Source organism: Danio rerio, chromosome 4, assembly GCF_052040795.2.
Source record: "Danio rerio strain M-AB ecotype USA chromosome 4, GRCz13ab, whole genome shotgun sequence".
NCBI lineage: Eukaryota > Metazoa > Chordata > Actinopteri > Cypriniformes > Danionidae > Danio > Danio rerio.
This window is the reverse complement of record NC_141024.2, coordinates 71,770,084-71,796,473: the sequence shown is the minus strand read 5'-3', so window position 1 is coordinate 71,796,473 and position 26,390 is coordinate 71,770,084. Positions and strand designations below refer to the sequence as shown.

Genomic DNA, 26,390 nt, shown 5'->3' with positions numbered 1-26,390 from the left:
ATATCGCCAGTATGTATTAACATCATCCCTGCGATATGAATATACAATTCAAGTAAATAAGCTCTTACCTTTTTTGTTTTCTTTTTACATGTTGGTAGAAGACAAATTATCGCTGATTTTGAAGACAGTCCTAGACCTAGCCACGCATTGTGTGCTTTATGGCTATTTCTGGTATGTTTAAGGTGAAGACGTGACACTGCTACCTGCAGGTGCGTTGGCGTAAATAAATGTTGGCATGCAGCCAGAGAAATCGCTAAAATATTGTTATAGTTTCATGCTGTAACTTATCAATTTTTAATATCTTTATTTGTGTTATGAATGATGTGGACTCGACTGTACTCGTGATATTTTCCGAGTCCAAAATGTCCAAGTCCGAGTCAAGTCCGAGTAAAAGTTTCCCCAAGTACGTGACAAGACCGAGTCCAATCAAAACTGGACTCGAGTCCGGACTCGAGTTCGACTCCAAGTTTGAGTACCCCAACGCTAATTTTTATGGCAAGAGGTTGTGTGGATGGGATGCTCTCACAGGATTCCTGACAGTCCCTCCACAGAAGACCTGAGATCCAGGGTCGGAGACTCTCTCCTCTCCAAGAGGAGGTTAAAAGCAATGGTTTCTTTTATGTCTTTGTGTCAGAGCACTTAGGTGTTGCTGCAGCTCAGAGATCTACAAGTGGAGGAGATTACACTGCAAGTTGGCTGGCTGACCTCTAAGTGGTAAGCACTTATGCCACAAGTAGGCTGGGTTTGCGATTGATGTAGCTGTAGTAGACAGTCATAAAAAATAAAGAAAATAGAAACTGGTTACTCTGAGGTTGTGTTTAGGGTTGGGCTAGGTGTAAAATTGAATACAAAACAGCAGGTTACTGTGAGGTTGGCCCTGGGGCTGGGGTAGGTGTGATATTAGTAAAATGCAATAGGTTGTATTCTGTGCCATGTACAGGACATTGAATGAATGAAAACCACATGGAGGTTTGTTACTGTGAGGTTGGGTTTAGAGTTGGGGGTAAGTTTGGAGGTCCATAAAACGCAGCAGGAAACTTTGAGCTTGGGTTTAGGATTGGGGTAGGTTTGACATTCAAACATAATAGGCTGGACGCAGTGTCTTGTAGGAGACGTTAAATGAATGAAACTCCAGGAGGTTTGTACAGCCCACTTGGCGCCTAAGTTTCACACACTTGGAGCTGACCAGGCCATTTGGCGCAGGCTCCGATTTCTATTTATACCTTTCTCAGTCAGGTAACTTCCTTTTCAGTAGTATGAGCATCTGCACTGTGTGGCATATTTGCAGACATATAACAGAGACTGAAGCATTGCTCACACTTGTCTGAGATGGTCATTTTGACTGGAACCTTGTTTGGGGTTGGCACTTTGTTTTTGAATCTTGTCTGCTTTTACGTACGTGTATCTGTGCTGCAGTAGAACGCCTTAGCCTCACAGCAAACATTTTGGTCTACAAGCTGTCACTGGCGTCTTCAAAGGAGACTGGCTGTACTGCTTTATTCTTTGAAGCCAGGGGAGCACCCCACGGGCTCTGTGCTGGCGGCCCCAGAAACTCGATTCACTCCAGAGTAGAACCGAACAACTCCGGCAGGGGCAAACGGCGACCGCAGTGCACTGACTGACAGCAAGGCAAAAAGTCCAGAGCGAGCCAGCCAGGAGTCGAACCTAGAATCTTCTGATCCGTAGTCAGACGCGTTATCCATTGCGCCACTGGCCCAGTCTCTCTCTGCACTGCTCAAGAGCACCCTGCTCCGATAGGAGGACACGGTTCGGTCAAGATGGAGTTCCTTCGACGCATGCTGTGCTTTGTTATCATGACAAGTTGTGGTGCCGATAGGATGCTCTTACACAGAGCATGTGACAGTCCCTCCCTAGAAGAACTGTGATCCAGGCTCTGAGACTTTCTCCTCTCCAGGAGGAGGTTACAAGCGTTAGAGCTATTTTTGTCAGAGCAGGCAGCTGCAGCACACCTGGCTGGAGGCCCACAGCCAGGCTTGAGGGCAAGCTCTTGCCAGGCCTTCCCTGGTGGTCTAGTGGTTAGGATTCGGCGCTCTCACCGCCGCGGCCCGGGTTCGATTCCCGGTCAGGGAACTTTCTTTTCACCTCCATGGTAAACCTCGAGCTGTAGCACCTAGCATGACTTGGCAAAGGCAAGAAAGCAGGGCTGAGCGCAAAAGGCCTCCTTCGAGCCGGAGTCGAACCAGCGACCTAAGGATTGCCAACATCCCACCTACAGTCCTCCGCTCTACCAACTGAGCTATCGAAGGCTTACGAGGTACTTACACAACAACACCCTACAAGGTCGCTGCAGTCCGACTGCTGGCCGAAAAGGACAGAAGCAAAAGCACTCAAGCCTTCCCATACCGGGAGTCGAACCCGGGCCGCCTGGGTGAAAACCAGGAATCCTGACCGCTAGACCATATGGGAACTGCCACTTTTGAGACCCAGTCTTGGCACAAACTCCAGTTCTTTCTGACCGCCCGCACTTCCCTGCTCCGCTTGCTCAAGTGCCACTCATACACTCACGCACGTTCTCATGCACAGTTTCTTAGTTTCCGTAACCTACAATCTTCTGATCCATCGTCACAAGCGTTATCCTTTGTGCCACCGGCGCTCTGTTCAGCACCTTGTTAGCAAACTGCTTGAAGCAAGGACAAGGCTTTGTCAACCCGGAGTTCCTTCACCACACGTTCTGCTTTGTTTTTATGGCGAGAGGTTGTGTGGATGGGATGCTCTCACAGGATTCCTGACAGTCCCTCCACAGAAGACCTGAGATCCAGGGTCGGAGACTCTCTCCTCTCCAAGAGGAGGTTAAAAGCAATGGTTTCTTTTATGTCTTTGTGTCAGAGCACTTAGGTGTTGCTGCAGCTCAGAGATCTACAAGTGGAGGAGATTACACTGCAAGTTGGCTGGCTGACCTCTAAGTGGTAAGCACTTATGCCACAAGTAGGCTGGGTTTGCGATTGATGTAGCTGTAGTAGACAGTCATAAAAATAAAGAAAATAGAAACTGGTTACTCTGAGGTTGTGTTTAGGGTTGGGCTAGGTGTAAAACTGAACACAAAACAGCAGATTACTGTGAGGTTGGCCCTGGGGCTGGGGTAGGTGTGATATTAGTAAAATGCAATAGGTTGTATTCTGTGCCATGTACAGGACATTGAATGAATGAAAACCACATGGAGGTTTGTTACTGTGAGGTTGGGTTTAGAGTTGGGGGTAAGTTTGGAGGTCCATAAAACGCAGCAGGAAACTTTGAGCTTGGGTTTAGGATTGGGGTAGGTTTGACATTCTAACATAATAGGCTGGACGCAGTGTCTTGTAGGAGACGTTAAATGAATGAAACTCCAGGAGGTTTGTACAGCCCACTTGGCGCCTAAGTTTCACACACTTGGAGCTGACCAGGCCATTTGGCGCAGGCTCCGATTTCTATTTATACCTTTCTCAGTCAGGTAACTTCCTTTTCAGTAGTATGAGCATCTGCACTGTGTGGCATATTTGCAGACATATAACAGAGACTGAAGCATTGCTCACACTTGTCTGAGATGGTCATTTTGACTGGAACCTTGTTTGGGGTTGGCACTTTGTTTTTGAATCTTGTCTGCTTTTACGTACGTGTATCTGTGCTGCAGTAGAACGCCTTAGCCTCACAGCAAACATTTTGGTCTACAAGCTGTCACTGGCGTCTTCAAAGGAGACTGGCTGTACTGCTTTATTCTGGAAGTCCCGAGGGATGTACAGGACCAAGACATGAGAGCAGTTGGGGCAGCCTTTGAAGCCAGGGGAGCACCCCACGGGCTCTGTGCTGGCGGCCCCAGAAACTCGATTCACTCCAGAGTAGAACCGCACAACTCCGGCAGGGGCAAACGGCGACCGCAGTGCACTGACTGACAGCAAGGCAAAAAGTCCAGAGCGAGCCAGCCAGGAGTCGAACCTAGAATCTTCTGATCCGTAGTCAGACGCGTTATCCATTGCGCCACTGGCCCAGTCTCTCTCTGCACTGCTCAAGAGCACCCTGCTCCGATAGGAGGACACGGTTCGGTCAAGATGGAGTTCCTTCGACGCATGCTGTGCTTTGTTATCATGACAAGTTGTGGTGCCGATAGGATGCTCTTACACAGAGCATGTGACAGTCCCTCCCTAGAAGAACTGTGATCCAGGCTCTGAGACTTTCTCCTCTCCAGGAGGAGGTTACAAGCGTTAGAGCTATTTTTGTCAGAGCAGGCAGCTGCAGCACACCTGGCTGGAGGCCCACAGCCAGGCTTGAGGGCAAGCTCTTGCCAGGCCTTCCCTGGTGGTCTAGTGGTTAGGATTCGGCGCTCTCACCGCCGCGGCCCGGGTTCGATTCCCGGTCAGGGAACTTTCTTTTCACCTCCATGGTAAACCTCGAGCTGTAGCGCCTAGCATGACTTGGCAAAGGCAAGAAAGCAGGGCTGAGCGCAAAAGGCCTCCTTCGAGCCGGAGTCGAACCAGCGACCTAAGGATTGCCAACATCCCACCTACAGTCCTCCGCTCTACCAACTGAGCTATCGAAGGCTTACGAGGCACTTACACAACAACACCCTACAAGGTCGCTGCAGTCCGACTGCTGGCCGAAAAGGACAGAAGCAAAAGCACTCAAGCCTTCCCATACCGGGAGTCGAACCCGGGCCGCCTGGGTGAAAACCAGGAATCCTGACCGCTAGACCATATGGGAACTGCCACTTTTGAGACCCAGTCTTGGCACAAACTCCAGTTCTTTCTGACCGCCCGCACTTCCCTGCTCCGCTTGCTCAAGTGCCACTCATACACTCACGCACGTTCTCATGCACAGTTTCTTAGTTTCCGTAACCTACAATCTTCTGATCCATCGTCACAAGCGTTATCCTTTGTGCCACCGGCGCTCTGTTCAGCACCTTGTTAGCAAACTGCTTGAAGCAAGGACAAGGCTTTGTCAACCCGGAGTTCCTTCACCACACGTTCTGCTTTGTTTTTATGGCGAGAGGTTGTGTGGATGGGATGCTCTCACAGGATTCCTGACAGTCCCTCCACAGAAGACCTGAGATCCAGGGTCGGAGACTCTCTCCTCTCCAAGAGGAGGTTAAAAGCAATGGTTTCTTTTATGTCTTTGTGTCAGAGCACTTAGGTGTTGCTGCAGCTCAGAGATCTACAAGTGGAGGAGATTACACTGCAAGTTGGCTGGCTGACCTCTAAGTGGTAAGCACTTATGCCACAAGTAGGCTGGGTTTGCCATTGATGTAGCTGTAGTAGACAGTCATAAAAATAAAGAAAATAGAAACTGGTTACTCTGAGGTTGTGTTTAGGGTTGGGCTAGGTGTAAAACTGAACACAAAACAGCAGATTACTGTGAGGTTGGCCCTGGGGCTGGGGTAGGTGTGATATTAGTAAAATGCAATAGGTTGTATTCTGTGCCATGTACAGGACATTGAATGAATGAAAACCACATGGAGGTTTGTTACTGTGAGGTTGGGTTTAGAGTTGGGGGTAAGTTTGGAGGTCCATAAAACGCAGCAGGAAACTTTGAGCTTGGGTTTAGGATTGGGGTAGGTTTGACATTCTAACATAATAGGCTGGACGCAGTGTCTTGTAGGAGACGTTAAATGAATGAAACTCCAGGAGGTTTGTACAGCCCACTTGGCGCCTAAGTTTCACACACTTGGAGCTGACCAGGCCATTTGGCGCAGGCTCCGATTTCTATTTATACCTTTCTCAGTCAGGTAACTTCCTTTTCAGTAGTATGAGCATCTGCACTGTGTGGCATATTTGCAGACATATAACAGAGACTGAAGCATTGCTCACACTTGTCTGAGATGGTCATTTTGACTGGAACCTTGTTTGGGGTTGGCACTTTGTTTTTGAATCTTGTCTGCTTTTACGTACGTGTATCTGTGCTGCAGTAGAACGCCTTAGCCTCACAGCAAACATTTTGGTCTACAAGCTGTCACTGGCGTCTTCAAAGGAGACTGGCTGTACTGCTTTATTCTGGAAGTCCCGAGGGATGTACAGGACCAAGACATGAGAGCAGTTGGGGCAGCCTTTGAAGCCAGGGGAGCACCCCACGGGCTCTGTGCTGGCGGCCCCAGAAACTCGATTCACTCCAGAGTAGAACCGCACAACTCCGGCAGGGGCAAACGGCGACCGCAGTGCACTGACTGACAGCAAGGCAAAAAGTCCAGAGCGAGCCAGCCAGGAGTCGAACCTAGAATCTTCTGATCCGTAGTCAGACGCGTTATCCATTGCGCCACTGGCCCAGTCTCTCTCTGCACTTCTCAAGAGCACCCTGCTCCGATAGGAGGACACGGTTCGGTCAAGATGGAGTTCCTTCGACGCATGCTGTGCTTTGTTATCATGACAAGTTGTGGTGCCGATAGGATGCTCTTACACAGAGCATGTGACAGTCCCTCCCTAGAAGAACTGTGATCCAGGCTCTGAGACTTTCTCCTCTCCAGGAGGAGGTTACAAGCGTTAGAGCTATTTTTGTCAGAGCAGGCAGCTGCAGCACACCTGGCTGGAGGCCCACAGCCAGGCTTGAGGGCAAGCTCTTGCCAGGCCTTCCCTGGTGGTCTAGTGGTTAGGATTCGGCGCTCTCACCGCCGCGGCCCGGGTTCGATTCCCGGTCAGGGAACTTTCTTTTCACCTCCATGGTAAACCTCGAGCTGTAGCGCCTAGCATGACTTGGCAAAGGCAAGAAAGCAGGGCTGAGCGCAAAAGGCCTCCTTCGAGCCGGAGTCGAACCAGCGACCTAAGGATTGCCAACATCCCACCTACAGTCCTCCGCTCTACCAACTGAGCTATCGAAGGCTTACGAGGCACTTACACAACAACACCCTACAAGGTCGCTGCAGTCCGACTGCTGGCCGAAAAGGACAGAAGCAAAAGCACTCAAGCCTTCCCATACCGGGAGTCGAACCCGGGCCGCCTGGGTGAAAACCAGGAATCCTGACCGCTAGACCATATGGGAACTGCCACTTTTGAGACCCAGTCTTGGCACAAACTCCAGTTCTTTCTGACCGCCCGCACTTCCCTGCTCCGCTTGCTCAAGTGCCACTCATACACTCACGCACGTTCTCATGCACAGTTTCTTAGTTTCCGTAACCTACAATCTTCTGATCCATCGTCACAAGCGTTATCCTTTGTGCCACCGGCGCTCTGTTCAGCACCTTGTTAGCAAACTGCTTGAAGCAAGGACAAGGCTTTGTCAACCCGGAGTTCCTTCACCACACGTTCTGCTTTGTTTTTATGGCGAGAGGTTGTGTGGATGGGATGCTCTCACAGGATTCCTGACAGTCCCTCCACAGAAGACCTGAGATCCAGGGTCGGAGACTCTCTCCTCTCCAAGAGGAGGTTAAAAGCAATGGTTTCTTTTATGTCTTTGTGTCAGAGCACTTAGGTGTTGCTGCAGCTCAGAGATCTACAAGTGGAGGAGATTACACTGCAAGTTGGCTGGCTGACCTCTAAGTGGTAAGCACTTATGCCACAAGTAGGCTGGGTTTGCGATTGATGTAGCTGTAGTAGACAGTCATAAAAATAAAGAAAATAGAAACTGGTTACTCTGAGGTTGTGTTTAGGGTTGGGCTAGGTGTAAAACTGAACACAAAACAGCAGATTACTGTGAGGTTGGCCCTGGGGCTGGGGTAGGTGTGATATTAGTAAAATGCAATAGGTTGTATTCTGTGCCATGTACAGGACATTGAATGAATGAAAACCACATGGAGGTTTGTTACTGTGAGGTTGGGTTTAGAGTTGGGGGTAAGTTTGGAGGTCCATAAAACGCAGCAGGAAACTTTGAGCTTGGGTTTAGGATTGGGGTAGGTTTGACATTCTAACATAATAGGCTGGACGCAGTGTCTTGTAGGAGACGTTAAATGAATGAAACTCCAGGAGGTTTGTACAGCCCACTTGGCGCCTAAGTTTCACACACTTGGAGCTGACCAGGCCATTTGGCGCAGGCTCCGATTTCTATTTATACCTTTCTCAGTCAGGTAACTTCCTTTTCATTAGTATGAGCATCTGCACTGTGTGGCATATTTGCAGACATATAACAGAGACTGAAGCATTGCTCACACTTGTCTGAGATGGTCATTTTGACTGGAACCTTGTTTGGGGTTGGCACTTTGTTTTTGAATCTTGTCTGCTTTTACGTACGTGTATCTGTGCTGCAGTAGAACGCCTTAGCCTCACAGCAAACATTTTGGTCTACAAGCTGTCACTGGCGTCTTCAAAGGAGACTGGCTGTACTGCTTTATTCTGGAAGTCCCGAGGGATGTACAGGACCAAGACATGAGAGCAGTTGGGGCAGCCTTTGGAGCCAGGGGAGCACCCCACGGGCTCTGTGCTGGCGGCCCCAGAAACTCGATTCACTCCAGAGTAGAACCGAACAACTCCGGCAGGGGCAAACGGCGACCGCAGTGCACTGACTGACAGCAAGGCAAAAAGTCCAGAGCGAGCCAGCCAGGAGTCGAACCTAGAATCTTCTGATCCGTAGTCAGACGCGTTATCCATTGCGCCACTGGCCCAGTCTCTCTCTGCACTGCTCAAGAGCACCCTGCTCCGATAGGAGGACACGGTTCGGTCAAGATGGAGTTCCTTCGACGCATGCTGTGCTTTGTTATCATGACAAGTTGTGGTGCCGATAGGATGCTCTTACACAGAGCATGTGACAGTCCCTCCCTAGAAGAACTGTGATCCAGGCTCTGAGACTTTCTCCTCTCCAGGAGGAGGTTACAAGCGTTAGAGCTATTTTTGTCAGAGCAGGCAGCTGCAGCACACCTGGCTGGAGGCCCACAGCCAGGCTTGAGGGCAAGCTCTTGCCAGGCCTTCCCTGGTGGTCTAGTGGTTAGGATTCGGCGCTCTCACCGCCGCGGCCCGGGTTCGATTCCCGGTCAGGGAACTTTCTTTTCACCTCCATGGTAAACCTCGAGCTGTAGCGCCTAGCATGACTTGGCAAAGGCAAGAAAGCAGGGCTGAGCGCAAAAGGCCTCCTTCGAGCCGGAGTCGAACCAGCGACCTAAGGATTGCCAACATCCCACCTACAGTCCTCCGCTCTACCAACTGAGCTATCGAAGGCTTACGAGGCACTTACACAACAACACCCTACAAGGTCGCTGCAGTCCGACTGCTGGCCGAAAAGGACAGAAGCAAAAGCACTCAAGCCTTCCCATACCGGGAGTCGAACCCGGGCCGCCTGGGTGAAAACCAGGAATCCTGACCGCTAGACCATATGGGAACTGCCACTTTTGAGACCCAGTCTTGGCACAAACTCCAGTTCTTTCTGACCGCCCGCACTTCCCTGCTCCGCTTGCTCAAGTGCCACTCATACACTCACGCACGTTCTCATGCACAGTTTCTTAGTTTCCGTAACCTACAATCTTCTGATCCATCGTCACAAGCGTTATCCTTTGTGCCACCGGCGCTCTGTTCAGCACCTTGTTAGCAAACTGCTTGAAGCAAGGACAAGGCTTTGTCAACCCGGAGTTCCTTCACCACACGTTCTGCTTTGTTTTTATGGCGAGAGGTTGTGTGGATGGGATGCTCTCACAGGATTCCTGACAGTCCCTCCACAGAAGACCTGAGATCCAGGGTCGGAGACTCTCTCCTCTCCAAGAGGAGGTTAAAAGCAATGGTTTCTTTTATGTCTTTGTGTCAGAGCACTTAGGTGTTGCTGCAGCTCAGAGATCTACAAGTGGAGGAGATTACACTGCAAGTTGGCTGGCTGACCTCTAAGTGGTAAGCACTTATGCCACAAGTAGGCTGGGTTTGCGATTGATGTAGCTGTAGTAGACAGTCATAAAAATAAAGAAAATAGAAACTGGTTACTCTGAGGTTGTGTTTAGGGTTGGGCTAGGTGTAAAACTGAACACAAAACAGCAGATTACTGTGAGGTTGGCCCTGGGGCTGGGGTAGGTGTGATATTAGTAAAATGCAATAGGTTGTATTCTGTGCCATGTACAGGACATTGAATGAATGAAAACCACATGGAGGTTTGTTACTGTGAGGTTGGGTTTAGAGTTGGGGGTAAGTTTGGAGGTCCATAAAACGCAGCAGGAAACTTTGAGCTTGGGTTTAGGATTGGGGTAGGTTTGACATTCTAACATAATAGGCTGGACGCAGTGTCTTGTAGGAGACGTTAAATGAATGAAACTCCAGGAGGTTTGTACAGCCCACTTGGCGCCTAAGTTTCACACACTTGGAGCTGACCAGGCCATTTGGCGCAGGCTCCGATTTCTATTTATACCTTTCTCAGTCAGGTAACTTCCTTTTCATTAGTATGAGCATCTGCACTGTGTGGCATATTTGCAGACATATAACAGAGACTGAAGCATTGCTCACACTTGTCTGAGATGGTCATTTTGACTGGAACCTTGTTTGGGGTTGGCACTTTGTTTTTGAATCTTGTCTGCTTTTACGTACGTGTATCTGTGCTGCAGTAGAACGCCTTAGCCTCACAGCAAACATTTTGGTCTACAAGCTGTCACTGGCGTCTTCAAAGGAGACTGGCTGTACTGCTTTATTCTGGAAGTCCCGAGGGATGTACAGGACCAAGACATGAGAGCAGTTGGGGCAGCCTTTGGAGCCAGGGGAGCACCCCACGGGCTCTGTGCTGGCGGCCCCAGAAACTCGATTCACTCCAGAGTAGAACCGAACAACTCCGGCAGGGGCAAACGGCGACCGCAGTGCACTGACTGACAGCAAGGCAAAAAGTCCAGAGCGAGCCAGCCAGGAGTCGAACCTAGAATCTTCTGATCCGTAGTCAGACGCGTTATCCATTGCGCCACTGGCCCAGTCTCTCTCTGCACTGCTCAAGAGTACCCTGCTCCGATAGGAGGACACGGTTCGGTCAAGATGGAGTTCCTTCGACGCATGCTGTGCTTTGTTATCATGACAAGTTGTGGTGCCGATAGGATGCTCTTACACAGAGCATGTGACAGTCCCTCCCTAGAAGAACTGTGATCCAGGCTCTGAGACTTTCTCCTCTCCAGGAGGAGGTTACAAGCGTTAGAGCTATTTTTGTCAGAGCAGGCAGCTGCAGCACACCTGGCTGGAGGCCCACAGCCAGGCTTGAGGGCAAGCTCTTGCCAGGCCTTCCCTGGTGGTCTAGTGGTTAGGATTCGGCGCTCTCACCGCCGCGGCCCGGGTTCGATTCCCGGTCAGGGAACTTTCTTTTCACCTCCATGGTAAACCTCGAGCTGTAGCGCCTAGCATGACTTGGCAAAGGCAAGAAAGCAGGGCTGAGCGCAAAAGGCCTCCTTCGAGCCGGAGTCGAACCAGCGACCTAAGGATTGCCAACATCCCACCTACAGTCCTCCGCTCTACCAACTGAGCTATCGAAGGCTTACGAGGCACTTACACAACAACACCCTACAAGGTCGCTGCAGTCCGACTGCTGGCCGAAAAGGACAGAAGCAAAAGCACTCAAGCCTTCCCATACCGGGAGTCGAACCCGGGCCGCCTGGGTGAAAACCAGGAATCCTTACCGCTAGACCATATGGGAACTGCCACTTTTGAGACCCAGTCTTGGCACAAACTCCAGTTCTTTCTGACCGCCCGCACTTCCCTGCTCCGCTTGCTCAAGTGCCACTCATACACTCACGCACGTTCTCATGCACAGTTTCTTAGTTTCCGTAACCTACAATCTTCTGATCCATCGTCACAAGCGTTATCCTTTGTGCCACCGGCGCTCTGTTCAGCACCTTGTTAGCAAACTGCTTGAAGCAAGGACAAGGCTTTGTCAACCCGGAGTTCCTTCACCACACGTTCTGCTTTGTTTTTATGGCGAGAGGTTGTGTGGATGGGATGCTCTCACAGGATTCCTGACAGTCCCTCCACAGAAGACCTGAGATCCAGGGTCGGAGACTCTCTCCTCTCCAAGAGGAGGTTAAAAGCAATGGTTTCTTTTATGTCTTTGTGTCAGAGCACTTAGGTGTTGCTGCAGCTCAGAGATCTACAAGTGGAGGAGATTACACTGCAAGTTGGCTGGCTGACCTCTAAGTGGTAAGCACTTATGCCACAAGTAGGCTGGGTTTGCGATTGATGTAGCTGTAGTAGACAGTCATAAAAATAAAGAAAATAGAAACTGGTTACTCTGAGGTTGTGTTTAGGGTTGGGCTAGGTGTAAAACTGAACACAAAACAGCAGATTACTGTGAGGTTGGCCCTGGGGCTGGGGTAGGTGTGATATTAGTAAAATGCAATAGGTTGTATTCTGTGCCATGTACAGGACATTGAATGAATGAAAACCACATGGAGGTTTGTTACTGTGAGGTTGGGTTTAGAGTTGGGGGTAAGTTTGGAGGTCCATAAAACGCAGCAGGAAACTTTGAGCTTGGGTTTAGGATTGGGGTAGGTTTGACATTCTAACATAATAGGCTGGACGCAGTGTCTTGTAGGAGACGTTAAATGAATGAAACTCCAGGAGGTTTGTACAGCCCACTTGGCGCCTAAGTTTCACACACTTGGAGCTGACCAGGCCATTTGGCGCAGGCTCCGATTTCTATTTATACCTTTCTCAGTCAGGTAACTTCCTTTTCATTAGTATGAGCATCTGCACTGTGTGGCATATTTGCAGACATATAACAGAGACTGAAGCATTGCTCACACTTGTCTGAGATGGTCATTTTGACTGGAACCTTGTTTGGGGTTGGCACTTTGTTTTTGAATCTTGTCTGCTTTTACGTACGTGTATCTGTGCTGCAGTAGAACGCCTTAGCCTCACAGCAAACATTTTGGTCTACAAGCTGTCACTGGCGTCTTCAAAGGAGACTGGCTGTACTGCTTTATTCTGGAAGTCCCGAGGGATGTACAGGACCAAGACATGAGAGCAGTTGGGGCAGCCTTTGGAGCCAGGGGAGCACCCCACGGGCTCTGTGCTGGCGGCCCCAGAAACTCGATTCACTCCAGAGTAGAACCGAACAACTCCGGCAGGGGCAAACGGCGACCGCAGTGCACTGACTGACAGCAAGGCAAAAAGTCCAGAGCGAGCCAGCCAGGAGTCGAACCTAGAATCTTCTGATCCGTAGTCAGACGCGTTATCCATTGCGCCACTGGCCCAGTCTCTCTCTGCACTGCTCAAGAGCACCCTGCTCCGATAGGAGGACACGGTTCGGTCAAGATGGAGTTCCTTCGACGCATGCTGTGCTTTGTTATCATGACAAGTTGTGGTGCCGATAGGATGCTCTTACACAGAGCATGTGACAGTCCCTCCCTAGAAGAACTGTGATCCAGGCTCTGAGACTTTCTCCTCTCCAGGAGGAGGTTACAAGCGTTAGAGCTATTTTTGTCAGAGCAGGCAGCTGCAGCACACCTGGCTGGAGGCCCACAGCCAGGCTTGAGGGCAAGCTCTTGCCAGGCCTTCCCTGGTGGTCTAGTGGTTAGGATTCGGCGCTCTCACCGCCGCGGCCCGGGTTCGATTCCCGGTCAGGGAACTTTCTTTTCACCTCCATGGTAAACCTCGAGCTGTAGCGCCTAGCATGACTTGGCAAAGGCAAGAAAGCAGGGCTGAGCGCAAAAGGCCTCCTTCGAGCCGGAGTCGAACCAGCGACCTAAGGATTGCCAACATCCCACCTACAGTCCTCCGCTCTACCAACTGAGCTATCGAAGGCTTACGAGGCACTTACACAACAACACCCTACAAGGTCGCTGCAGTCCGACTGCTGGCCGAAAAGGACAGAAGCAAAAGCACTCAAGCCTTCCCATACCGGGAGTCGAACCCGGGCCGCCTGGGTGAAAACCAGGAATCCTGACCGCTAGACCATATGGGAACTGCCACTTTTGAGACCCAGTCTTGGCACAAACTCCAGTTCTTTCTGACCGCCCGCACTTCCCTGCTCCGCTTGCTCAAGTGCCACTCATACACTCACGCACGTTCTCATGCACAGTTTCTTAGTTTCCGTAACCTACAATCTTCTGATCCATCGTCACAAGCGTTATCCTTTGTGCCACCGGCGCTCTGTTCAGCACCTTGTTAGCAAACTGCTTGAAGCAAGGACAAGGCTTTGTCAACCCGGAGTTCCTTCACCACACGTTCTGCTTTGTTTTTATGGCGAGAGGTTGTGTGGATGGGATGCTCTCACAGGATTCCTGACAGTCCCTCCACAGAAGACCTGAGATCCAGGGTCGGAGACTCTCTCCTCTCCAAGAGGAGGTTAAAAGCAATGGTTTCTTTTATGTCTTTGTGTCAGAGCACTTAGGTGTTGCTGCAGCTCAGAGATCTACAAGTGGAGGAGATTACACTGCAAGTTGGCTGGCTGACCTCTAAGTGGTAAGCACTTATGCCACAAGTAGGCTGGGTTTGCGATTGATGTAGCTGTAGTAGACAGTCATAAAAATAAAGAAAATAGAAACTGGTTACTCTGAGGTTGTGTTTAGGGTTGGGCTAGGTGTAAAACTGAACACAAAACAGCAGATTACTGTGAGGTTGGCCCTGGGGCTGGGGTAGGTGTGATATTAGTAAAATGCAATAGGTTGTATTCTGTGCCATGTACAGGACATTGAATGAATGAAAACCACATGGAGGTTTGTTACTGTGAGGTTGGGTTTAGAGTTGGGGGTAAGTTTGGAGGTCCATAAAACGCAGCAGGAAACTTTGAGCTTGGGTTTAGGATTGGGGTAGGTTTGACATTCTAACATAATAGGCTGGACGCAGTGTCTTGTAGGAGACGTTAAATGAATGAAACTCCAGGAGGTTTGTACAGCCCACTTGGCGCCTAAGTTTCACACACTTGGAGCTGACCAGGCCATTTGGCGCAGGCTCCGATTTCTATTTATACCTTTCTCAGTCAGGTAACTTCCTTTTCATTAGTATGAGCATCTGCACTGTGTGGCATATTTGCAGACATATAACAGAGACTGAAGCATTGCTCACACTTGTCTGAGATGGTCATTTTGACTGGAACCTTGTTTGGGGTTGGCACTTTGTTTTTGAATCTTGTCTGCTTTTACGTACGTGTATCTGTGCTGCAGTAGAACGCCTTAGCCTCACAGCAAACATTTTGGTCTACAAGCTGTCACTGGCGTCTTCAAAGGAGACTGGCTGTACTGCTTTATTCTGGAAGTCCCGAGGGATGTACAGGACCAAGACATGAGAGCAGTTGGGGCAGCCTTTGGAGCCAGGGGAGCACCCCACGGGCTCTGTGCTGGCGGCCCCAGAAACTCGATTCACTCCAGAGTAGAACCGAACAACTCCGGCAGGGGCAAACGGCGACCGCAGTGCACTGACTGACAGCAAGGCAAAAAGTCCAGAGCGAGCCAGCCAGGAGTCGAACCTAGAATCTTCTGATCCGTAGTCAGACGCGTTATCCATTGCGCCACTGGCCCAGTCTCTCTCTGCACTGCTCAAGAGCACCCTGCTCCGATAGGAGGACACGGTTCGGTCAAGATGGAGTTCCTTCGACGCATGCTGTGCTTTGTTATCATGACAAGTTGTGGTGCCGATAGGATGCTCTTACACAGAGCATGTGACAGTCCCTCCCTAGAAGAACTGTGATCCAGGCTCTGAGACTTTCTCCTCTCCAGGAGGAGGTTACAAGCGTTAGAGCTATTTTTGTCAGAGCAGGCAGCTGCAGCACACCTGGCTGGAGGCCCACAGCCAGGCTTGAGGGCAAGCTCTTGCCAGGCCTTCCCTGGTGGTCTAGTGGTTAGGATTCGGCGCTCTCACCGCCGCGGCCCGGGTTCGATTCCCGGTCAGGGAACTTTCTTTTCACCTCCATGGTAAACCTCGAGCTGTAGCGCCTAGCATGACTTGGCAAAGGCAAGAAAGCAGGGCTGAGCGCAAAAGGCCTCCTTCGAGCCGGAGTCGAACCAGCGACCTAAGGATTGCCAACATCCCACCTACAGTCCTCCGCTCTACCAACTGAGCTATCGAAGGCTTACGAGGCACTTACACAACAACACCCTACAAGGTCGCTGCAGTCCGACTGCTGGCCGAAAAGGACAGAAGCAAAAGCACTCAAGCCTTCCCATACCGGGAGTCGAACCCGGGCCGCCTGGGTGAAAACCAGGAATCCTGACCGCTAGACCATATGGGAACTGCCACTTTTGAGACCCAGTCTTGGCACAAACTCCAGTTCTTTCTGACCGCCCGCACTTCCCTGCTCCGCTTGCTCAAGTGCCACTCATACACTCACGCACGTTCTCATGCACAGTTTCTTAGTTTCCGTAACCTACAATCTTCTGATCCATCGTCACAAGCGTTATCCTTTGTGCCACCGGCGCTCTGTTCAGCACCTTGTTAGCAAACTGCTTGAAGCAAGGACAAGGCTTTGTCAACCCGGAGTTCCTTCACCACACGTTCTGCTTTGTTTTTATGGCGAGAGGTTGTGTGGATGGGATGCTCTCACAGGATTCCTGACAGTCCCTCCACAGAAGACCTGAGATCCAGGGTCGGAGACTCTCTCCTCTCCAAGAGGAGGTTAAAAGCAATGGTTTCTTTTATGTCTTTGTGTCAGAGCACTTAGGTGTTGCTGCAGCTCAGAGATCTACAAGTGGAGGAGATTACACTGCAAGTTGGCTGGCTGACCTCTAAGTGGTAAGCACTTATGCCACAAGTAGGCTGGGTTTGCGATTGATGTAGCTGTAGTAGACAGTCATAAAAATAAAGAAAATAGAAACTGGTTACTCTGAGGTTGTGTTTAGGGTTGGGCTAGGTGTAAAACTGAACACAAAACAGCAGATTACTGTGAGGTTGGCCCTGGGGCTGGGGTAGGTGTGATATTAGTAAAATGCAATAGGTTGTATTCTGTGCCATGTACAGGACATTGAATGAATGAAAACCACATGGAGGTTTGTTACTGTGAGGTTGGGTTTAGAGTTGGGGGTAAGTTTGGAGGTCCATAAAACGCAGCAGGAAACTTTGAGCTTGGGTTTAGGATTGGGGTAGGTTTGACATTCTAACATAATAGGCTGGACGCAGTGTCTTGTAGGAGACGTTAAATGAATGAAACTCCAGGAGGTTTGTACAGCCCACTTGGCGCCTAAGTTTCACACACTTGGAGCTGACCAGGCCATTTGGCGCAGGCTCCGATTTCTATTTATACCTTTCTCAGTCAGGTAACTTCCTTTTCATTAGTATGAGCATCTGCACTGTGTGGCATATTTGCAGACATATAACAGAGACTGAAGCATTGCTCACACTTGTCTGAGATGGTCATTTTGACTGGAACCTTGTTTGGGGTTGGCACTTTGTTTTTGAATCTTGTCTGCTTTTACGTACGTGTATCTGTGCTGCAGTAGAACGCCTTAGCCTCACAGCAAACATTTTGGTCTACAAGCTGTCACTGGCGTCTTCAAAGGAGACTGGCTGTACTGCTTTATTCTGGAAGTCCCGAGGGATGTACAGGACCAAGACATGAGAGCAGTTGGGGCAGCCTTTGGAGCCAGGGGAGCACCCCACGGGCTCTGTGCTGGCGGCCCCAGAAACTCGATTCACTCCAGAGTAGAACCGAACAACTCCGGCAGGGGCAAACGGCGACCGCAGTGCACTGACTGACAGCAAGGCAAAAAGTCCAGAGCGAGCCAGCCAGGAGTCGAACCTAGAATCTTCTGATCCGTAGTCAGACGCGTTATCCATTGCGCCACTGGCCCAGTCTCTCTCTGCACTGCTCAAGAGCACCCTGCTCCGATAGGAGGACACGGTTCGGTCAAGATGGAGTTCCTTCGACGCATGCTGTGCTTTGTTATCATGACAAGTTGTGGTGCCGATAGGATGCTCTTACACAGAGCATGTGACAGTCCCTCCCTAGAAGAACTGTGATCCAGGCTCTGAGACTTTCTCCTCTCCAGGAGGAGGTTACAAGCGTTAGAGCTATTTTTGTCAGAGCAGGCAGCTGCAGCACACCTGGCTGGAGGCCCACAGCCAGGCTTGAGGGCAAGCTCTTGCCAGGCCTTCCCTGGTGGTCTAGTGGTTAGGATTCGGCGCTCTCACCGCCGCGGCCCGGGTTCGATTCCCGGTCAGGGAACTTTCTTTTCACCTCCATGGTAAACCTCGAGCTGTAGCGCCTAGCATGACTTGGCAAAGGCAAGAAAGCAGGGCTGAGCGCAAAAGGCCTCCTTCGAGCCGGAGTCGAACCAGCGACCTAAGGATTGCCAACATCCCACCTACAGTCCTCCGCTCTACCAACTGAGCTATCGAAGGCTTACGAGGCACTTACACAACAACACCCTACAAGGTCGCTGCAGTCCGACTGCTGGCCGAAAAGGACAGAAGCAAAAGCACTCAAGCCTTCCCATACCGGGAGTCGAACCCGGGCCGCCTGGGTGAAAACCAGGAATCCTGACCGCTAGACCATATGGGAACTGCCACTTTTGAGACCCAGTCTTGGCACAAACTCCAGTTCTTTCTGACCGCCCGCACTTCCCTGCTCCGCTTGCTCAAGTGCCACTCATACACTCACGCACGTTCTCATGCACAGTTTCTTAGTTTCCGTAACCTACAATCTTCTGATCCATCGTCACAAGCGTTATCCTTTGTGCCACCGGCGCTCTGTTCAGCACCTTGTTAGCAAACTGCTTGAAGCAAGGACAAGGCTTTGTCAACCCGGAGTTCCTTCACCACACGTTCTGCTTTGTTTTTATGGCGAGAGGTTGTGTGGATGGGATGCTCTCACAGGATTCCTGACAGTCCCTCCACAGAAGACCTGAGATCCAGGGTCGGAGACTCTCTCCTCTCCAAGAGGAGGTTAAAAGCAATGGTTTCTTTTATGTCTTTGTGTCAGAGCACTTAGGTGTTGCTGCAGCTCAGAGATCTACAAGTGGAGGAGATTACACTGCAAGTTGGCTGGCTGACCTCTAAGTGGTAAGCACTTATGCCACAAGTAGGCTGGGTTTGCGATTGATGTAGCTGTAGTAGACAGTCATAAAAATAAAGAAAATAGAAACTGGTTACTCTGAGGTTGTGTTTAGGGTTGGGCTAGGTGTAAAACTGAACACAAAACAGCAGATTACTGTGAGGTTGGCCCTGGGGCTGGGGTAGGTGTGATATTAGTAAAATGCAATAGGTTGTATTCTGTGCCATGTACAGGACATTGAATGAATGAAAACCACATGGAGGTTTGTTACTGTGAGGTTGGGTTTAGAGTTGGGGGTAAGTTTGGAGGTCCATAAAACGCAGCAGGAAACTTTGAGCTTGGGTTTAGGATTGGGGTAGGTTTGACATTCTAACATAATAGGCTGGACGCAGTGTCTTGTAGGAGACGTTAAATGAATGAAACTCCAGGAGGTTTGTACAGCCCACTTGGCGCCTAAGTTTCACACACTTGGAGCTGACCAGGCCATTTGGCGCAGGCTCCGATTTCTATTTATACCTTTCTCAGTCAGGTAACTTCCTTTTCATTAGTATGAGCATCTGCACTGTGTGGCATATTTGCAGACATATAACAGAGACTGAAGCATTGCTCACACTTGTCTGAGATGGTCATTTTGACTGGAACCTTGTTTGGGGTTGGCACTTTGTTTTTGAATCTTGTCTGCTTTTACGTACGTGTATCTGTGCTGCAGTAGAACGCCTTAGCCTCACAGCAAACATTTTGGTCTACAAGCTGTCACTGGCGTCTTCAAAGGAGACTGGCTGTACTGCTTTATTCTGGAAGTCCCGAGGGATGTACAGGACCAAGACATGAGAGCAGTTGGGGCAGCCTTTGGAGCCAGGGGAGCACCCCACGGGCTCTGTGCTGGCGGCCCCAGAAACTCGATTCACTCCAGAGTAGAACCGAACAACTCCGGCAGGGGCAAACGGCGACCGCAGTGCACTGACTGACAGCAAGGCAAAAAGTCCAGAGCGAGCCAGCCAGGAGTCGAACCTAGAATCTTCTGATCCGTAGTCAGACGCGTTATCCATTGCGCCACTGGCCCAGTCTCTCTCTGCACTGCTCAAGAGCACCCTGCTCCGATAGGAGGACACGGTTCGGTCAAGATGGAGTTCCTTCGACGCATGCTGTGCTTTGTTATCATGACAAGTTGTGGTGCCGATAGGATGCTCTTACACAGAGCATGTGACAGTCCCTCCCTAGAAGAACTGTGATCCAGGCTCTGAGACTTTCTCCTCTCCAGGAGGAGGTTACAAGCGTTAGAGCTATTTTTGTCAGAGCAGGCAGCTGCAGCACACCTGGCTGGAGGCCCACAGCCAGGCTTGAGGGCAAGCTCTTGCCAGGCCTTCCCTGGTGGTCTAGTGGTTAGGATTCGGCGCTCTCACCGCCGCGGCCCGGGTTCGATTCCCGGTCAGGGAACTTTCTTTTCACCTCCATGGTAAACCTCGAGCTGTAGCGCCTAGCATGACTTGGCAAAGGCAAGAAAGCAGGGCTGAGCGCAAAAGGCCTCCTTCGAGCCGGAGTCGAACCAGCGACCTAAGGATTGCCAACATCCCACCTACAGTCCTCCGCTCTACCAACTGAGCTATCGAAGGCTTACGAGGCACTTACACAACAACACCCTACAAGGTCGCTGCAGTCCGACTGCTGGCCGAAAAGGACAGAAGCAAAAGCACTCAAGCCTTCCCATACCGGGAGTCGAACCCGGGCCGCCTGGGTGAAAACCAGGAATCCTGACCGCTAGACCATATGGGAACTGCCACTTTTGAGACCCAGTCTTGGCACAAACTCCAGTTCTTTCTGACCGCCCGCACTTCCCTGCTCCGCTTGCTCAAGTGCCACTCATACACTCACGCACGTTCTCATGCACAGTTTCTTAGTTTCCGTAACCTACAATCTTCTGATCCATCGTCACAAGCGTTATCCTTTGTGCCACCGGCGCTCTGTTCAGCACCTTGTTAGCAAACTGCTTGAAGCAAGGACAAGGCTTTGTCAACCCGGAGTTCCTTCACCACACGTTCTGCTTTGTTTTTATGGCGAGAGGTTGTGTGGATGGGATGCTCTCACAGGATTCCTGACAGTCCCTCCACAGAAGACCTGAGATCCAGGGTCGGAGACTCTCTCCTCTCCAAGAGGAGGTTAAAAGCAATGGTTTCTTTTATGTCTTTGTGTCAGAGCACTTAGGTGTTGCTGCAGCTCAGAGATCTACAAGTGGAGGAGATTACACTGCAAGTTGGCTGGCTGACCTCTAAGTGGTAAGCACTTATGCCACAAGTAGGCTGGGTTTGCGATTGATGTAGCTGTAGTAGACAGTCATAAAAATAAAGAAAATAGAAACTGGTTACTCTGAGGTTGTGTTTAGGGTTGGGCTAGGTGTAAAACTGAACACAAAACAGCAGATTACTGTGAGGTTGGCCCTGGGGCTGGGGTAGGTGTGATATTAGTAAAATGCAATAGGTTGTATTCTGTGCCATGTACAGGACATTGAATGAATGAAAACCACATGGAGGTTTGTTACTGTGAGGTTGGGTTTAGAGTTGGGGGTAAGTTTGGAGGTCCATAAAACGCAGCAGGAAACTTTGAGCTTGGGTTTAGGATTGGGGTAGGTTTGACATTCTAACATAATAGGCTGGACGCAGTGTCTTGTAGGAGACGTTAAATGAATGAAACTCCAGGAGGTTTGTACAGCCCACTTGGCGCCTAAGTTTCACACACTTGGAGCTGACCAGGCCATTTGGCGCAGGCTCCGATTTCTATTTATACCTTTCTCAGTCAGGTAACTTCCTTTTCATTAGTATGAGCATCTGCACTGTGTGGCATATTTGCAGACATATAACAGAGACTGAAGCATTGCTCACACTTGTCTGAGATGGTCATTTTGACTGGAACCTTGTTTGGGGTTGGCACTTTGTTTTTGAATCTTGTCTGCTTTTACGTACGTGTATCTGTGCTGCAGTAGAACGCCTTAGCCTCACAGCAAACATTTTGGTCTACAAGCTGTCACTGGCGTCTTCAAAGGAGACTGGCTGTACTGCTTTATTCTGGAAGTCCCGAGGGATGTACAGGACCAAGACATGAGAGCAGTTGGGGCAGCCTTTGGAGCCAGGGGAGCACCCCACGGGCTCTGTGCTGGCGGCCCCAGAAACTCGATTCACTCCAGAGTAGAACCGAACAACTCCGGCAGGGGCAAACGGCGACCGCAGTGCACTGACTGACAGCAAGGCAAAAAGTCCAGAGCGAGCCAGCCAGGAGTCGAACCTAGAATCTTCTGATCCGTAGTCAGACGCGTTATCCATTGCGCCACTGGCCCAGTCTCTCTCTGCACTGCTCAAGAGCACCCTGCTCCGATAGGAGGACACGGTTCGGTCAAGATGGAGTTCCTTCGACGCATGCTGTGCTTTGTTATCATGACAAGTTGTGGTGCCGATAGGATGCTCTTACACAGAGCATGTGACAGTCCCTCCCTAGAAGAACTGTGATCCAGGCTCTGAGACTTTCTCCTCTCCAGGAGGAGGTTACAAGCGTTAGAGCTATTTTTGTCAGAGCAGGCAGCTGCAGCACACCTGGCTGGAGGCCCACAGCCAGGCTTGAGGGCAAGCTCTTGCCAGGCCTTCCCTGGTGGTCTAGTGGTTAGGATTCGGCGCTCTCACCGCCGCGGCCCGGGTTCGATTCCCGGTCAGGGAACTTTCTTTTCACCTCCATGGTAAACCTCGAGCTGTAGCGCCTAGCATGACTTGGCAAAGGCAAGAAAGCAGGGCTGAGCGCAAAAGGCCTCCTTCGAGCCGGAGTCGAACCAGCGACCTAAGGATTGCCAACATCCCACCTACAGTCCTCCGCTCTACCAACTGAGCTATCGAAGGCTTACGAGGCACTTACACAACAACACCCTACAAGGTCGCTGCAGTCCGACTGCTGGCCGAAAAGGACAGAAGCAAAAGCACTCAAGCCTTCCCATACCGGGAGTCGAACCCGGGCCGCCTGGGTGAAAACCAGGAATCCTGACCGCTAGACCATATGGGAACTGCCACTTTTGAGACCCAGTCTTGGCACAAACTCCAGTTCTTTCTGACCGCCCGCACTTCCCTGCTCCGCTTGCTCAAGTGCCACTCATACACTCACGCACGTTCTCATGCACAGTTTCTTAGTTTCCGTAACCTACAATCTTCTGATCCATCGTCACAAGCGTTATCCTTTGTGCCACCGGCGCTCTGTTCAGCACCTTGTTAGCAAACTGCTTGAAGCAAGGACAAGGCTTTGTCAACCCGGAGTTCCTTCACCACACGTTCTGCTTTGTTTTTATGGCGAGAGGTTGTGTGGATGGGATGCTCTCACAGGATTCCTGACAGTCCCTCCACAGAAGACCTGAGATCCAGGGTCGGAGACTCTCTCCTCTCCAAGAGGAGGTTAAAAGCAATGGTTTCTTTTATGTCTTTGTGTCAGAGCACTTAGGTGTTGCTGCAGCTCAGAGATCTACAAGTGGAGGAGATTACACTGCAAGTTGGCTGGCTGACCTCTAAGTGGTAAGCACTTATGCCACAAGTAGGCTGGGTTTGCGATTGATGTAGCTGTAGTAGACAGTCATAAAAATAAAGAAAATAGAAACTGGTTACTCTGAGGTTGTGTTTAGGGTTGGGCTAGGTGTAAAACTGAACACAAAACAGCAGATTACTGTGAGGTTGGCCCTGGGGCTGGGGTAGGTGTGATATTAGTAAAATGCAATAGGTTGTATTCTGTGCCATGTACAGGACATTGAATGAATGAAAACCACATGGAGGTTTGTTACTGTGAGGTTGGGTTTAGAGTTGGGGGTAAGTTTGGAGGTCCATAAAACGCAGCAGGAAACTTTGAGCTTGGGTTTAGGATTGGGGTAGGTTTGACATTCTAACATAATAGGCTGGACGCAGTGTCTTGTAGGAGACGTTAAATGAATGAAACTCCAGGAGGTTTGTACAGCCCACTTGGCGCCTAAGTTTCACACACTTGGAGCTGACCAGGCCATTTGGCGCAGGCTCCGATTTCTATTTATACCTTTCTCAGTCAGGTAACTTCCTTTTCATTAGTATGAGCATCTGCACTGTGTGGCATATTTGCAGACATATAACAGAGACTGAAGCATTGCTCACACTTGTCTGAGATGGTCATTTTGACTGGAACCTTGTTTGGGGTTGGCACTTTGTTTTTGAATCTTGTCTGCTTTTACGTACGTGTATCTGTGCTGCAGTAGAACGCCTTAGCCTCACAGCAAACATTTTGGTCTACAAGCTGTCACTGGCGTCTTCAAAGGAGACTGGCTGTACTGCTTTATTCTGGAAGTCCCGAGGGATGTACAGGACCAAGACATGAGAGCAGTTGGGGCAGCCTTTGGAGCCAGGGGAGCACCCCACGGGCTCTGTGCTGGCGGCCCCAGAAACTCGATTCACTCCAGAGTAGAACCGAACAACTCCGGCAGGGGCAAACGGCGACCGCAGTGCACTGACTGACAGCAAGGCAAAAAGTCCAGAGCGAGCCAGCCAGGAGTCGAACCTAGAATCTTCTGATCCGTAGTCAGACGCGTTATCCATTGCGCCACTGGCCCAGTCTCTCTCTGCACTGCTCAAGAGCACCCTGCTCCGATAGGAGGACACGGTTCGGTCAAGATGGAGTTCCTTCGACGCATGCTGTGCTTTGTTATCATGACAAGTTGTGGTGCCGATAGGATGCTCTTACACAGAGCATGTGACAGTCCCTCCCTAGAAGAACTGTGATCCAGGCTCTGAGACTTTCTCCTCTCCAGGAGGAGGTTACAAGCGTTAGAGCTATTTTTGTCAGAGCAGGCAGCTGCAGCACACCTGGCTGGAGGCCCACAGCCAGGCTTGAGGGCAAGCTCTTGCCAGGCCTTCCCTGGTGGTCTAGTGGTTAGGATTCGGCGCTCTCACCGCCGCGGCCCGGGTTCGATTCCCGGTCAGGGAACTTTCTTTTCACCTCCATGGTAAACCTCGAGCTGTAGCGCCTAGCATGACTTGGCAAAGGCAAGAAAGCAGGGCTGAGCGCAAAAGGCCTCCTTCGAGCCGGAGTCGAACCAGCGACCTAAGGATTGCCAACATCCCACCTACAGTCCTCCGCTCTACCAACTGAGCTATCGAAGGCTTACGAGGCACTTACACAACAACACCCTACAAGGTCGCTGCAGTCCGACTGCTGGCCGAAAAGGACAGAAGCAAAAGCACTCAAGCCTTCCCATACCGGGAGTCGAACCCGGGCCGCCTGGGTGAAAACCAGGAATCCTGACCGCTAGACCATATGGGAACTGCCACTTTTGAGACCCAGTCTTGGCACAAACTCCAGTTCTTTCTGACCGCCCGCACTTCCCTGCTCCGCTTGCTCAAGTGCCACTCATACACTCACGCACGTTCTCATGCACAGTTTCTTAGTTTCCGTAACCTACAATCTTCTGATCCATCGTCACAAGCGTTATCCTTTGTGCCACCGGCGCTCTGTTCAGCACCTTGTTAGCAAACTGCTTGAAGCAAGGACAAGGCTTTGTCAACCCGGAGTTCCTTCACCACACGTTCTGCTTTGTTTTTATGGCGAGAGGTTGTGTGGATGGGATGCTCTCACAGGATTCCTGACAGTCCCTCCACAGAAGACCTGAGATCCAGGGTCGGAGACTCTCTCCTCTCCAAGAGGAGGTTAAAAGCAATGGTTTCTTTTATGTCTTTGTGTCAGAGCACTTAGGTGTTGCTGCAGCTCAGAGATCTACAAGTGGAGGAGATTACACTGCAAGTTGGCTGGCTGACCTCTAAGTGGTAAGCACTTATGCCACAAGTAGGCTGGGTTTGCGATTGATGTAGCTGTAGTAGACAGTCATAAAAATAAAGAAAATAGAAACTGGTTACTCTGAGGTTGTGTTTAGGGTTGGGCTAGGTGTAAAACTGAACACAAAACAGCAGATTACTGTGAGGTTGGCCCTGGGGCTGGGGTAGGTGTGATATTAGTAAAATGCAATAGGTTGTATTCTGTGCCATGTACAGGACATTGAATGAATGAAAACCACATGGAGGTTTGTTACTGTGAGGTTGGGTTTAGAGTTGGGGGTAAGTTTGGAGGTCCATAAAACGCAGCAGGAAACTTTGAGCTTGGGTTTAGGATTGGGGTAGGTTTGACATTCTAACATAATAGGCTGGACGCAGTGTCTTGTAGGAGACGTTAAATGAATGAAACTCCAGGAGGTTTGTACAGCCCACTTGGCGCCTAAGTTTCACACACTTGGAGCTGACCAGGCCATTTGGCGCAGGCTCCGATTTCTATTTATACCTTTCTCAGTCAGGTAACTTCCTTTTCATTAGTATGAGCATCTGCACTGTGTGGCATATTTGCAGACATATAACAGAGACTGAAGCATTGCTCACACTTGTCTGAGATGGTCATTTTGACTGGAACCTTGTTTGGGGTTGGCACTTTGTTTTTGAATCTTGTCTGCTTTTACGTACGTGTATCTGTGCTGCAGTAGAACGCCTTAGCCTCACAGCAAACATTTTGGTCTACAAGCTGTCACTGGCGTCTTCAAAGGAGACTGGCTGTACTGCTTTATTCTGGAAGTCCCGAGGGATGTACAGGAC

General features: G+C 50.4%; 1 protein-coding gene and 44 non-coding genes across 46 annotated transcripts in view; 11 read left to right on the top strand and 34 right to left on the bottom strand.

Moving 5' to 3' along the window:
- myrfl (myelin regulatory factor like) overlaps positions 1 to 26,390 on the bottom strand; it is a 250,410-nt gene that overhangs the window by 89,591 nt on the left and 134,429 nt on the right. The gene's annotated exons all lie outside the window — the stretch shown is intronic.
- Positions 1,645 to 1,717, bottom strand: trnar-acg (transfer RNA arginine (anticodon ACG)). The gene has a single exon. It is a non-coding gene; the product is annotated as a tRNA-Arg (tRNA).
- Positions 2,020 to 2,091, top strand: trnae-cuc (transfer RNA glutamic acid (anticodon CUC)). The gene has a single exon. It is a non-coding gene; the product is annotated as a tRNA-Glu (tRNA).
- trnay-gua (transfer RNA tyrosine (anticodon GUA)) lies at positions 2,181 to 2,267 on the bottom strand. Its single transcript is given in 2 exon segments — positions 2,181 to 2,216; positions 2,231 to 2,267. It is a non-coding gene; the product is annotated as a tRNA-Tyr (tRNA).
- On the bottom strand, positions 2,356 to 2,427 carry trnae-uuc (transfer RNA glutamic acid (anticodon UUC)). Its single transcript has one exon. It is a non-coding gene; the product is annotated as a tRNA-Glu (tRNA).
- trnar-acg (transfer RNA arginine (anticodon ACG)) lies at positions 3,910 to 3,982 on the bottom strand. Its single transcript has one exon. It is a non-coding gene; the product is annotated as a tRNA-Arg (tRNA).
- Positions 4,285 to 4,356, top strand: trnae-cuc (transfer RNA glutamic acid (anticodon CUC)). The gene has a single exon. It is a non-coding gene; the product is annotated as a tRNA-Glu (tRNA).
- trnay-gua (transfer RNA tyrosine (anticodon GUA)) lies at positions 4,446 to 4,532 on the bottom strand. Its single transcript is given in 2 exon segments — positions 4,446 to 4,481; positions 4,496 to 4,532. It is a non-coding gene; the product is annotated as a tRNA-Tyr (tRNA).
- Positions 4,621 to 4,692, bottom strand: trnae-uuc (transfer RNA glutamic acid (anticodon UUC)). The gene has a single exon. It is a non-coding gene; the product is annotated as a tRNA-Glu (tRNA).
- On the bottom strand, positions 6,175 to 6,247 carry trnar-acg (transfer RNA arginine (anticodon ACG)). The gene has a single exon. It is a non-coding gene; the product is annotated as a tRNA-Arg (tRNA).
- trnae-cuc (transfer RNA glutamic acid (anticodon CUC)) lies at positions 6,550 to 6,621 on the top strand. Its single transcript has one exon. It is a non-coding gene; the product is annotated as a tRNA-Glu (tRNA).
- trnay-gua (transfer RNA tyrosine (anticodon GUA)) lies at positions 6,711 to 6,797 on the bottom strand. The gene is given in 2 exon segments: positions 6,711 to 6,746; positions 6,761 to 6,797. It is a non-coding gene; the product is annotated as a tRNA-Tyr (tRNA).
- Positions 6,886 to 6,957, bottom strand: trnae-uuc (transfer RNA glutamic acid (anticodon UUC)). The gene has a single exon. It is a non-coding gene; the product is annotated as a tRNA-Glu (tRNA).
- On the bottom strand, positions 8,440 to 8,512 carry trnar-acg (transfer RNA arginine (anticodon ACG)). Its single transcript has one exon. It is a non-coding gene; the product is annotated as a tRNA-Arg (tRNA).
- Positions 8,815 to 8,886, top strand: trnae-cuc (transfer RNA glutamic acid (anticodon CUC)). The gene has a single exon. It is a non-coding gene; the product is annotated as a tRNA-Glu (tRNA).
- trnay-gua (transfer RNA tyrosine (anticodon GUA)) lies at positions 8,976 to 9,062 on the bottom strand. Its single transcript is given in 2 exon segments — positions 8,976 to 9,011; positions 9,026 to 9,062. It is a non-coding gene; the product is annotated as a tRNA-Tyr (tRNA).
- trnae-uuc (transfer RNA glutamic acid (anticodon UUC)) lies at positions 9,151 to 9,222 on the bottom strand. The gene has a single exon. It is a non-coding gene; the product is annotated as a tRNA-Glu (tRNA).
- On the bottom strand, positions 10,705 to 10,777 carry trnar-acg (transfer RNA arginine (anticodon ACG)). Its single transcript has one exon. It is a non-coding gene; the product is annotated as a tRNA-Arg (tRNA).
- On the top strand, positions 11,080 to 11,151 carry trnae-cuc (transfer RNA glutamic acid (anticodon CUC)). The gene has a single exon. It is a non-coding gene; the product is annotated as a tRNA-Glu (tRNA).
- Positions 11,241 to 11,327, bottom strand: trnay-gua (transfer RNA tyrosine (anticodon GUA)). Its single transcript is given in 2 exon segments — positions 11,241 to 11,276; positions 11,291 to 11,327. It is a non-coding gene; the product is annotated as a tRNA-Tyr (tRNA).
- On the bottom strand, positions 11,416 to 11,487 carry trnae-uuc (transfer RNA glutamic acid (anticodon UUC)). The gene has a single exon. It is a non-coding gene; the product is annotated as a tRNA-Glu (tRNA).
- On the bottom strand, positions 12,970 to 13,042 carry trnar-acg (transfer RNA arginine (anticodon ACG)). Its single transcript has one exon. It is a non-coding gene; the product is annotated as a tRNA-Arg (tRNA).
- trnae-cuc (transfer RNA glutamic acid (anticodon CUC)) lies at positions 13,345 to 13,416 on the top strand. Its single transcript has one exon. It is a non-coding gene; the product is annotated as a tRNA-Glu (tRNA).
- trnay-gua (transfer RNA tyrosine (anticodon GUA)) lies at positions 13,506 to 13,592 on the bottom strand. The gene is given in 2 exon segments: positions 13,506 to 13,541; positions 13,556 to 13,592. It is a non-coding gene; the product is annotated as a tRNA-Tyr (tRNA).
- Positions 13,681 to 13,752, bottom strand: trnae-uuc (transfer RNA glutamic acid (anticodon UUC)). Its single transcript has one exon. It is a non-coding gene; the product is annotated as a tRNA-Glu (tRNA).
- On the bottom strand, positions 15,235 to 15,307 carry trnar-acg (transfer RNA arginine (anticodon ACG)). Its single transcript has one exon. It is a non-coding gene; the product is annotated as a tRNA-Arg (tRNA).
- Positions 15,610 to 15,681, top strand: trnae-cuc (transfer RNA glutamic acid (anticodon CUC)). Its single transcript has one exon. It is a non-coding gene; the product is annotated as a tRNA-Glu (tRNA).
- On the bottom strand, positions 15,771 to 15,857 carry trnay-gua (transfer RNA tyrosine (anticodon GUA)). Its single transcript is given in 2 exon segments — positions 15,771 to 15,806; positions 15,821 to 15,857. It is a non-coding gene; the product is annotated as a tRNA-Tyr (tRNA).
- trnae-uuc (transfer RNA glutamic acid (anticodon UUC)) lies at positions 15,946 to 16,017 on the bottom strand. Its single transcript has one exon. It is a non-coding gene; the product is annotated as a tRNA-Glu (tRNA).
- Positions 17,500 to 17,572, bottom strand: trnar-acg (transfer RNA arginine (anticodon ACG)). The gene has a single exon. It is a non-coding gene; the product is annotated as a tRNA-Arg (tRNA).
- trnae-cuc (transfer RNA glutamic acid (anticodon CUC)) lies at positions 17,875 to 17,946 on the top strand. Its single transcript has one exon. It is a non-coding gene; the product is annotated as a tRNA-Glu (tRNA).
- Positions 18,036 to 18,122, bottom strand: trnay-gua (transfer RNA tyrosine (anticodon GUA)). Its single transcript is given in 2 exon segments — positions 18,036 to 18,071; positions 18,086 to 18,122. It is a non-coding gene; the product is annotated as a tRNA-Tyr (tRNA).
- Positions 18,211 to 18,282, bottom strand: trnae-uuc (transfer RNA glutamic acid (anticodon UUC)). The gene has a single exon. It is a non-coding gene; the product is annotated as a tRNA-Glu (tRNA).
- Positions 19,765 to 19,837, bottom strand: trnar-acg (transfer RNA arginine (anticodon ACG)). The gene has a single exon. It is a non-coding gene; the product is annotated as a tRNA-Arg (tRNA).
- Positions 20,140 to 20,211, top strand: trnae-cuc (transfer RNA glutamic acid (anticodon CUC)). Its single transcript has one exon. It is a non-coding gene; the product is annotated as a tRNA-Glu (tRNA).
- trnay-gua (transfer RNA tyrosine (anticodon GUA)) lies at positions 20,301 to 20,387 on the bottom strand. The gene is given in 2 exon segments: positions 20,301 to 20,336; positions 20,351 to 20,387. It is a non-coding gene; the product is annotated as a tRNA-Tyr (tRNA).
- Positions 20,476 to 20,547, bottom strand: trnae-uuc (transfer RNA glutamic acid (anticodon UUC)). Its single transcript has one exon. It is a non-coding gene; the product is annotated as a tRNA-Glu (tRNA).
- On the bottom strand, positions 22,030 to 22,102 carry trnar-acg (transfer RNA arginine (anticodon ACG)). The gene has a single exon. It is a non-coding gene; the product is annotated as a tRNA-Arg (tRNA).
- Positions 22,405 to 22,476, top strand: trnae-cuc (transfer RNA glutamic acid (anticodon CUC)). The gene has a single exon. It is a non-coding gene; the product is annotated as a tRNA-Glu (tRNA).
- Positions 22,566 to 22,652, bottom strand: trnay-gua (transfer RNA tyrosine (anticodon GUA)). Its single transcript is given in 2 exon segments — positions 22,566 to 22,601; positions 22,616 to 22,652. It is a non-coding gene; the product is annotated as a tRNA-Tyr (tRNA).
- Positions 22,741 to 22,812, bottom strand: trnae-uuc (transfer RNA glutamic acid (anticodon UUC)). The gene has a single exon. It is a non-coding gene; the product is annotated as a tRNA-Glu (tRNA).
- trnar-acg (transfer RNA arginine (anticodon ACG)) lies at positions 24,295 to 24,367 on the bottom strand. The gene has a single exon. It is a non-coding gene; the product is annotated as a tRNA-Arg (tRNA).
- On the top strand, positions 24,670 to 24,741 carry trnae-cuc (transfer RNA glutamic acid (anticodon CUC)). Its single transcript has one exon. It is a non-coding gene; the product is annotated as a tRNA-Glu (tRNA).
- Positions 24,831 to 24,917, bottom strand: trnay-gua (transfer RNA tyrosine (anticodon GUA)). Its single transcript is given in 2 exon segments — positions 24,831 to 24,866; positions 24,881 to 24,917. It is a non-coding gene; the product is annotated as a tRNA-Tyr (tRNA).
- trnae-uuc (transfer RNA glutamic acid (anticodon UUC)) lies at positions 25,006 to 25,077 on the bottom strand. The gene has a single exon. It is a non-coding gene; the product is annotated as a tRNA-Glu (tRNA).